The following is a 10,020-nucleotide window of genomic DNA, read 5'->3' on the forward strand; positions in this document are numbered from 1 at the left end:
GTCTTTGTGTATTCCATGTTATGTAACTTGAGACTCGATGATGTAGCTTTCCTATCATGGCATTTTGACTTTTCTACAAGATGTAACTCACCTTCTATGGAATTTTGGATTTAATACAAGCAAGTTTTAAGGAGCTAATATATTTCAAATGTATGTTTCACAAGCATTTTGATATGTTGATATGTCCGTGTATACAATCTAGATCTGTCTTCAGCATATTGAATTAAAACGTGGTAGATTGGGGATAATACGTCAATTTGCCAAAAAAAACAAGTTCTCAATGTCGTTGAGCAGTGATTATAGCATGGGTTACAACGGTGCTTATAGCGTGGATTCTACCAGCATTTATAGCATGGGTTACAACGGTGCTTATAGCGTGGATTCTACCAGCATTTATAGCCTGAGTTATAACAATGCTTATAGCATAGAAAAAATAGTGTCCCTTATAGCGGCACTTATAGTATTGCTTACACCCCGACATTTATAGTATCTGCTACCCCCTCTTTTTGTTATAGTGTTAGGACTCACCACATGCATGATTTTTAGAGTCATGGTGGTGAATTTTTATGAAATTACAAAAGAATGGTTTCTTGGATTGGAAATATGATGAAGAATCACTATGGACATGTGTTTGCACATTTGAGTAAGTTTCAGCTTCCGTGATTTTGTTGGTGGTAGAAATCACAACTGTCATTGTTGAAGAATCATGGTGATAAAAAACCTTTATTTACAACAAATGATGATTGATATGCATTAAGTGCAAGGGAAACACATGTTAGAAATGAAAAACTTTTATGTATACCAACTATTGATTGATATGCATTAAGAACAAGGAGAAACACATGTTAAAGATGGTTTTGATAACATTTGAGAGAGCCAAGTTAGTAATAGATCTATATACAATTCCCCATTAGAGGATGTGTAGGAACATCAGGTGGTTAATCCAAATGCCTAATAGTAAGGGGAATCATCTTATAGCAAGCATGCATCATTTGGTAAATTTTGAGTTTGAAAATACTTGGGACATTAATTGGTGAAATCATAATGATGCAAAAAAACAATACATTCTAATTGTATTCAAGATAGAATTTCCTATGCTACACCCTAACATATAGTTTAATGACCTTAAGATGTTAAAGCGTATGCAAAGACATGTGCGGCATATGACATCATTGATTGATAAGTCCATCAAGTATTGTGGCCTCAAGCAGCGAGACGAGGATAATTAGCTAAAGATTGAAGGAAAAAACATATTGAGAAAACCTCGATCTATTCAATCAAGAACGAGAAGCAACCGGAGTATGACAACATAAGATAGGGCTACTCATCGTGGAAGGCCAACTTTCCTTGCTCAATTTGTAAGTATTTCTCACATTGCCATTTTGTATTCAAAATTTTATTTTACATAGAATTTAAACTTATATAAATTTTTCTTTTTTAATGTGTGTTTAATGTAGAAAAATGTGGTGAGCCACTCTCCTTCTCATGAGAGGAGTATGACTATTCTTATTGTTATGGGATCTCAGATACATTTGAATGGTTGTGTCAACAACACGTGTCTCTTTGAACTATGATGCTATTCCTATTCAAAGTTACTTGTTTGAATAAGTTTTAAAAGTTTAAATTATTTTGGTTTTCCATGATTTTAGAAATTTACCTGGTTTGTATTTTAATATTACTTAATCTTATATGATATAGGAACATGAAGAAGAGGCAATAGGTGAGGAGGAGGAGGATGATGATGAGGATGAGTAGAGACCCCCTGCCTACTATGTTTTACCTTTGTCTTTGTGTATTCCCTGTTATGTAACTCGAAACTCGATGTAGCTTGCCTATCATGGCATTTTGATTTTACTACAAGATGTAACTCGTCTTCTATGGAATTTTGGATTTAATACAAATAAGTTTTTTCAATATAATATATTTCAAATGTATGTTTTATATATATTTTGATATGTCGATATGTTTGTGTATACAAATTAGTTCTGTCTTCAACATATTGAATTAAAATGGGGAAGATTGGGAATAATAAGCCAATCTACCAAAAAAAAGGTTCTCAGTGTGCCACTTAGAGCGACAATTATAGCATGGGTTACAAGGCACTTAGAGCGTGGATTATACCAACATTTATAGCCTCGGTTATAACGGTGCTGATAGTGTGGGTTGTAATGGTGCTTATAGCATAGAAAAAATAGTGTCGCTTATAGTGGAAATTATAGTATTGCTTACATCCCGACACTTTTCCATTTCCCTTTATACAAGTCATGTTATAAACTCTGCTACCCCCTCTTTTTATTGTAGTGTTAGGTCTTAACCACAGGTAGGATTTAGAGAATCATGGTTGTGAAATTTTATGAAATTAAAAAATAATGGTTTCTTGGATTGGAAATATGATGAGGAAACACTATGGACGTGTGGTTGCACATTTGAGTGAGTTTTTGCTTCCATGATTTTGTAGGTGGTAGAAATCAAAACCGTGATTGTTGAAGAATAATGGTGATAAAAAACTTTATTGACAACAAATGATCATTGATATGCATTAAGTGCAAGGGAAAAAACATGTTAGAGATGAAAAACCTTTATATATACCAAATGTTGATTGATATGCATTAAGAACAAAGAGAAACACATGTTATAGATGGTGTTGATAACATTTGAGGTAGCCAAGTCAGCATGATTATGTAGCAGAGAAGATAAGAGTCACGGGAGTGCTTCTTGGAAGAATCACAATGATAATATAGCATATAAACAAAGAGGAGATGACTTTAGTAGTTTGCAAATGATGAGAGAATACCAAAATACCATGCAGTTGAACACTTGGATGAAGATTTGTTGGCATGATTATGAGGAATCACGGGCACGATTCTTAGAAAAATCATGACCATGAGAATTAATGCAACATATGAAATGAATGTAAAGTATGCATATGAAGTGCATTTTTCAAGTATTGGTGATGATTTAAGTGTATTTCCACATGTTTTTGAAGTCGTGATTTTCAGGTGAAGAAATCACGGGGGATGATTTCTAGAGAATCACGGCAATGAAAGCTTATTGAAATGTAGTGAGAGTGATCATTTTTTTATTTTTGGAATCATGAGCATAAATTCTAGGAAAATCAGGGAAAATGATTTTGTGATTTTCTTCATCCATAAGAAGATATGTTAAGCATGGGTAGCATCTTTATGATGGCAAATGATCAATTCTGATGACTTCCTTTAGGCGTGATTGGGGATCATGTCTGTGATTGGCATGATTGTAAAATAACCGCTAACCAAACTTTTTGGGTAGTGTACTTTTGGTGAATTTACCTCTCCAGAACCCACTAAAAACTAGAGAATTTTGGGTGATTTAAAATTCTCTTGGTGTAATAGCTGGATAATATGAAAGACCCTTCGAAAAAAGCCCTTGGGCTAAAAATAGCCCCTTATTTTTTCCTTCAATGAAACCTATTTGGGTGGGAATGGTTTGTAACGTGATAGCCTATGGGCGTGAGTCTTGTACATATGAATTCATGTTTGGGCCAAAGGCCAAGGGGCATAATTGTAATGAGCCAATGGGTTGCATGGTCATGTGTGAAGGCCAAGAAGTAATTTAGTGTGAAATGGGGGCTAGATATAAAGGAAAATGGGCCAAACCCCTAAGTACCCTTTATGAATGATAATCACACTTTGAGAGCTTTTTCTCGAGCTTCTATGGTGGTAGTGCCTTTTAGTGCATGTGGTGGTCCATCATGACCGCAAACCTCTCAGTCTCTCATTCCATCCTCTCTTGCAAACTCCTCATGTTGAAACCTAGTGTGTGATATGTGACATAGTTTTATATTGTTTTGGTAAGCACACACACTTTTATATTTCCTTGTTGAGAATTTAATTAAGGACATGACAAAGGTGAGGTGATGTGCCATGAGTCGTGTGAGAAGGAAACTTTTTGACTATAGTTGACTTGTATGATCGCATTGAAACAAAAGAAATGGGACATGAACCCCCCATAATGGCCTCCTGCTATGCATAGAGAGTTGCATACACTTTCCTTTGTTTAATATATTTCTGTCGTGTGGGGGGGAAGGAGCACACATGGAGGTCGTGTTATCTATAAGAGCGAGTACAAGCAATCAAGACTTAAGACAATAACATATTGTACCGCATGGCACAAACAACGAGTTAAGGGGGGGGGAGAGAGAGAGAGAGATTAGATGAGAGTAAATCTATAAGAAATGGGAGAACATTATATATCCATGAGCATAACAATGTGTACTAGACCATTTCTCTTGGCTACCTCGTATTTTATTATATATATAAGAAATGGGAGAACATTATACACCCATGGGCATAACGATGTCTACTAGACCATTTCCTTTCCTTAGCATATTTTTCCTTGCAAATATGCTTTCAAGGGATTCATTTGTATATAAATGCACCAAAAAATCATGCATATTATCAATATCTTGTGCATATAGTTCAGCAAATGATATTTTTGGGGATTGAAGATTTTGTTTTTCTTTGCAAGGTCCACAATTGCAACTGCATAGGAAATTATTGCAGACTGTGTCTATAAGAACACTAATTTCAAAGAAACTAGACGTGCTTATAGACGCGTTTATAGACGCCAGTATAGATGCAATCGTAACATACGCATCTATAAGAGCGTTTAATTTCAAAGGAACTAGACGTGCTTATAGACGCGAGTATAGATGCCCCATAACTTGCGCGTCTATGCAGCGCATTTATGCCTACTTTATGTTGTAGTGCGAGCTTCTATGGTGGTAGTGTCTTTTAGTGCATGTGGCAGTCCATCATGACCGCAAACCTCTCAGTCTCTCATTCCATCCTCTCTTGCAAACTCCTCATGTTGAAACCTAGTGTGTGATATGTGACATAGTTTTATATTGTTTTGGTAAGCACACACACTTTTATATTACCTTGTTGAGAATTTAATTAAGGACATGACAAAGGTGAGGTGATGTGCCATGAGTCGTGTGAGAAGGAAACTTTTTGACTATAGTTGACTTGTATGATCGCATTGAAACAAAAGAAATGGGACATGAACCCCCCATAATAGCCTCCTGCTATGCATAGAGAGTTGCATACACTTTCCTTTGTTTAATATAATTATGTCGTGGGGGGGAAGGAGCACACATGGAGGTTGTGTTATCTATAAGATCGAGTACAAGAAATCAAGACTTAAGACAATAACATATCGTACTGCATGGCACAAACAACGAGTTAAGGGGGGGGGAGAGAGAGAGAGAGAGAGAGAGAGAGATTAGTTGAGAGTAAATCTATAAGAAATGGGAGAACATTATATACCCATGAGCATAACAATGTGTACTAGACCATTTCTCTTGGCTACCTCGTATTGTATTATATCTATAAGAAATGGGAGAACATTATACACCCATGGGCATAACGATGTCTACTAGACCATTTCCTTATACAGCCATATTTTATTTTATTCGAGGAAGCAATGCTCGGAAGAGGCTTGAGAGATCAATCGTACTCCAACATGGCCTGCGCATGTAGAAAACCAGAGGGAACATGTGATCAGAAGAGAAGAATTAGCCACACACAGAAACGTATTAGGAGGAGGATGAGGAGGCCCTTTATACACTTTCTACACAGAGAGCATCTCTCCACTGCAGCTGCAGCTGTGTGAAGAATGATAAGGTGAGAGCATACTCACTTTGCTTCCTTTGCACGACGGTACACACCTAGTAGCAAATGCCAACAGGAGAAAGCAAGAACAAGCAACCCATTGAACCACAGCAGCTCATTGGATGGAAAGTGCAGATTCCTCCTCTTCCTATGCAATCGTCGTTTGGCTGCAAATTGTCTATGCTGCCTGCTGCCGCCATACGCATGTCATCGGGGCTGGTTGACACGCCCGACTGTTCGGCCACATGATTGTCTGCATCCGCCGATCGTAGGTGGTTTGTACGTGTATATAATATACATGTATATGAGGATTAATCTTATTATTACACGTACCTAGGTGTCGGCCCGTTGATCCGGTGCAAAAAAAGGCGATCACCAGCCATGTAACTATCACAAGCACCTTAGAAGCTTTACGTCCTCCCGCACCCATGTCTCGTCAATTGGTGGATGTGTGTGAGAGGCCGAGAAAGTGAGTGCGCGCGCGTGTACGTGACTGTGTTGTGGGAAGGAAGAGAGGGCTGCCGCGGTTTTATAGAAGTCGTGTAGCTTGCTTCAAACGTGCAGTTTGGTCCTACCACTTATAACGTAGAATTATATTGTATTTTCTAAGTGCTTGTAAATTTTTTTGTTTGGTTAATTGATCGTGGCATTACATATTTACCACTAATGTAGAATTATATTATATTTGCTAAGTGTTTGTAAAGAAAAATTGTTTAGTTAATTGATTGTGCCATTACCTTTTTATAATAGATATGAAGACTATTATAGTAGCTCAATGGTCCCTCCAATAGGCAAAAGATGTATATTCCCATGTAGATTTGTTTAGTACATTACTCCATATGTAGTCTATTAGAAGACTGTGTGCCATTGTGTGGGATCAGTAAATTAATTGTTTGATATTTTTCCCTGAATGCTTGTAAACTTCTAGTTGCTAATTTGTTTGTTTCATATGTGCCAACGGTTAAAGACTCTGAAAATGATGAGTTTAGTTATTTTTTGTTGGCGAATTTATATTGAGTATGAGTGTGTGATATATGGCCCGAACACTTAGTGATGCCATGACGTTGTGGCTATTTTGTATGTCTTCATCGTATGTTTTTTCAACGAGCTCCTTATGTTATGTGAGTGGACTATGAGTTGGTATTTGATTTCTTTAATGCCAAGTGTTTGGATTTTGTATTTTGATCTTTTTTGCACAACCTAAAAGATAGGTAAGGAGCTTTATATTTTCCCATGTGGGTGTCAACTAAATGCTAAAACATTAAATAAACAAAATCTAAAGCATAAAACAAAAGGAGTCATATATTTTCATGAGTGGGATATCTAGTATAATATAAATAAATCCCTATCGAATCACTAAATCCTAAAGCATTAAGCACAAAAATCTAAAACATAAAACAACAAAAATATGAAGCAACAAATGACAACCACACACATCCACATATGACAATCGAACGTACTCATACGTACGTATTTTTGGGTCCATGTGACTTAGCGACTTTTATCATCTATATTTAATGTTGAAAAGTAGGAAATACTTAGAGGACATAAAAAATTAAGTTTGGTCACAAATTTAGTAATTTTAGATATGTCAATTTGGTCAATTTTGAGACTTTTTATGCATGTTTTGTGGTGTCATTTGTAAGCGATTTCTATTCTATACTTAACCATGTTAGATAATGTATAAGGGGGTCATAGGGAATAGTTTAGCCTAAAGGAAGCTCATACGGGGGTTTACATAGTGAATATAACTACAAATGGGTGCCCGAAACAAGACTGGGACACCAAATTGGTCCTTAGTTTTCAGTAACGGCCTCGCATGAGGTGTAGATAACTCTATTTGTGAGAGAGACGTATTACAGAAAGTTAGTTCATCATAGGAAGAACAAAGTCCGTGTTCAGGACATTGTGGCTATTACCGTAGATTCATCTACATGTACGCTGTCCTAGCCAGACCATTATATGCTCTTCTTGTAAAGTTTAATTGGACATAATTGGGAGATTCCGCATGGGGTGGCCGGTATTCTCGAAACGAATCCGCCATCACCACTTTCCAGTGTTATATATATATATATATATATATAACGTATCTTCTTCAATTTGGTTCAAGGTCATGTTTTGAGAAGGGATTTCTATCTTTAACGTTTTCGTGCATGATAATCTACTAATTCTCATGGGCTATTGTTTTTGGCTTCTTCCAAAGCCTTGAGGTGATTTCTGTGTAGGATAGAGAGAGAGAGATTTTGACATTCGGACTGGCCGTCCTTAGACAGGGAATGCCGGATAGAGAACATGATTTACGCCCTCTAGGAGCCATTTTGTAGAACCCAGAGTGGACGAGATTTAAAGAGGTATACCCCAGATAGCCGCGACGTCCAGCATGGTGGTTGGTTTGATGGGCATCAGAGAAAGGCCTTATTGGCTAGATCTTTTGTTGGCGATTCTCTCTCTAATTTTGAGTTTTTGTATTGACAAATATTATTATTACTTTAGATTGTAAATGATTATGGTTTACTGAAAATCTCTTCATTTTTTGAAGTATGATGTGATTTTTTTGTAAGTTTTTAGAAATTTTGTGCTTAGATCATGGAATAGAATATGGGTACATTTCAGACAAGCACATACATCCAACAATCTTAAGTAGCTGCCAACATGTAAAGTTGAACTACACAATTAACATGAATGTAAGAATTCTTAAAACTTAAAATTCGTTGAAGGAATTAAAGATTAAACTTAGTAGTATTCATCACATATAGAAGATGCTAAAACTCCAAAAATTTACATTAGATGGATATGGCATAATACTTCCAAAAATAAAATATAATATAAGCCTACTTTAGAAGCCTATACTACATGAATACAACATGTTAAAACCCCAAAAAAGAAAATCTAAAGTAAAAAACACGACAAGCTAAAACATCACATTAGGTAAAATTTGGCCTTAAAAAGGGGGACCTCTAAAAAATGCCATGTCAACTTTCTCTTAAAAATGGGTTGATGGTTAAATTTTTATAAATCAAATCAAAATTTGTCAGAGATTAGATTGGGAATATACTCTTCAAGATCTTTCCAATTTTATATAGCGTGATGGACAATTTTGTATATTCAACAAGTTCCCAAATTGGAGATGATGTGGTGTGACATATCATGTCATCATTGCCAAAGGCTAGGAGATATCTTCAAGGGAACCACTCACCTTTACTCCTCTCAATGTGTTGTGGGGATCTTTCCGATGGTCAAGCTCATAACCCTTGAGGTCTCAAAGACCAATCACTACTACATGATAGCCTAATACCGATGCTTATACCGACGTCACTAAACGGGGTCTAAAAAAGTCCCGTCATCGGTATAAACGCCGGAAAGATGACATCGGTATAAGCGTCGAGGATTAATACCGGCGCCTATATCGGTGTTACACCAGCGAGCATACCGACGTTACCACCGGCGAGCATACCGGCACATATACCGGCAACTATACCGGCGCCTATAACGGTACCTATATCGGGGAATATACTGACGCTATAGTAGAATTTTTTTTTAGATAGAATGGTGTTGCCTGGCTGTTGCCTGGCTGCCTGCAATGAACAGGACTCAACAGCAGTAAACAGACAGCACCATTCTGTCTAAAATAGAGCACAAAAGACAACCGTGCTCATTTTTTTATTTTTTAGATAAACAAGAAATTAAATTAAACATTAATACTCAAGAATCTTTTGATCATATACCAATAGTTTGAAGGTCATCTTACATTATGGTAATGCCTCCCAATTGACGGTCTCTCCCTCTTCTTCAAGCATCTCAAATAAGGCCACAAGGCCATGTTTGTGAGCATACTTCTCTTCTCGCCTACTTGGTGGGCGATTCATGGCCAACTCCTACACAAACGATTAACAATTACAACTTTTAGAAATCAACATTTAGCCCACATACATACATGTAGATAAACAAAATTGCTACAAATACTTACGAATTCATGGCGCATGGTTTCGTAACCACCACTCCCAAGATGAGAAGCCCCTACTGTTTGGAGTCTTGCCCTTGCCGCCTCTCTTTGTTGTTGAAACCTCTCTGGTGTCTCTGTGAGCTCCTGAGAAATGGCTTCCCACTCCCTGTCATCTAGCCAAACAAGTTTCTCTTTCCCCTCTCTAAATGCATCCCTCGCCTCTGACCTACGATGCCCCATCAAAATGCGAGCTGTATACTGTATCCACTCATTAGAGATAACATTCATAGGGTCAGATGGCTGAAACTCTTGCTTTATCTTTGTATTTATGTAATTTTTCTTCTCCTTATCTTGCTGATCCCATTTAGTCATGTGACAGAGTTGTGAAACTGTATAGTGCACAATTGTCAAATTCGTGTCTTCATT

At 37.0% G+C, this 10,020-nt stretch overlaps 1 long non-coding RNA gene across 1 annotated transcript; it reads right to left on the bottom strand.

Moving 5' to 3' along the window:
* Positions 1 to 5,279: 5,279 nt before the first annotated feature.
* LOC147605691 (uncharacterized) lies at positions 5,280 to 6,166 on the bottom strand. Its single transcript, XR_015265161.1, has 3 exons — positions 5,985 to 6,166; positions 5,680 to 5,904; positions 5,280 to 5,507 (listed from the first exon to the last, which is right to left on the bottom strand). It is a non-coding gene; the product is annotated as an uncharacterized LOC147605691 (long non-coding RNA).
* Positions 6,167 to 10,020: the final 3,854 nt, after the last annotated feature.

Source organism: Cibotium barometz, chromosome 59 (genome assembly GCF_041138505.1).
Source record: "Cibotium barometz isolate CiBa-2024 chromosome 59, ASM4113850v1, whole genome shotgun sequence".
NCBI classification, from domain to species: domain Eukaryota; kingdom Viridiplantae; phylum Streptophyta; class Polypodiopsida; order Cyatheales; family Cibotiaceae; genus Cibotium; species Cibotium barometz.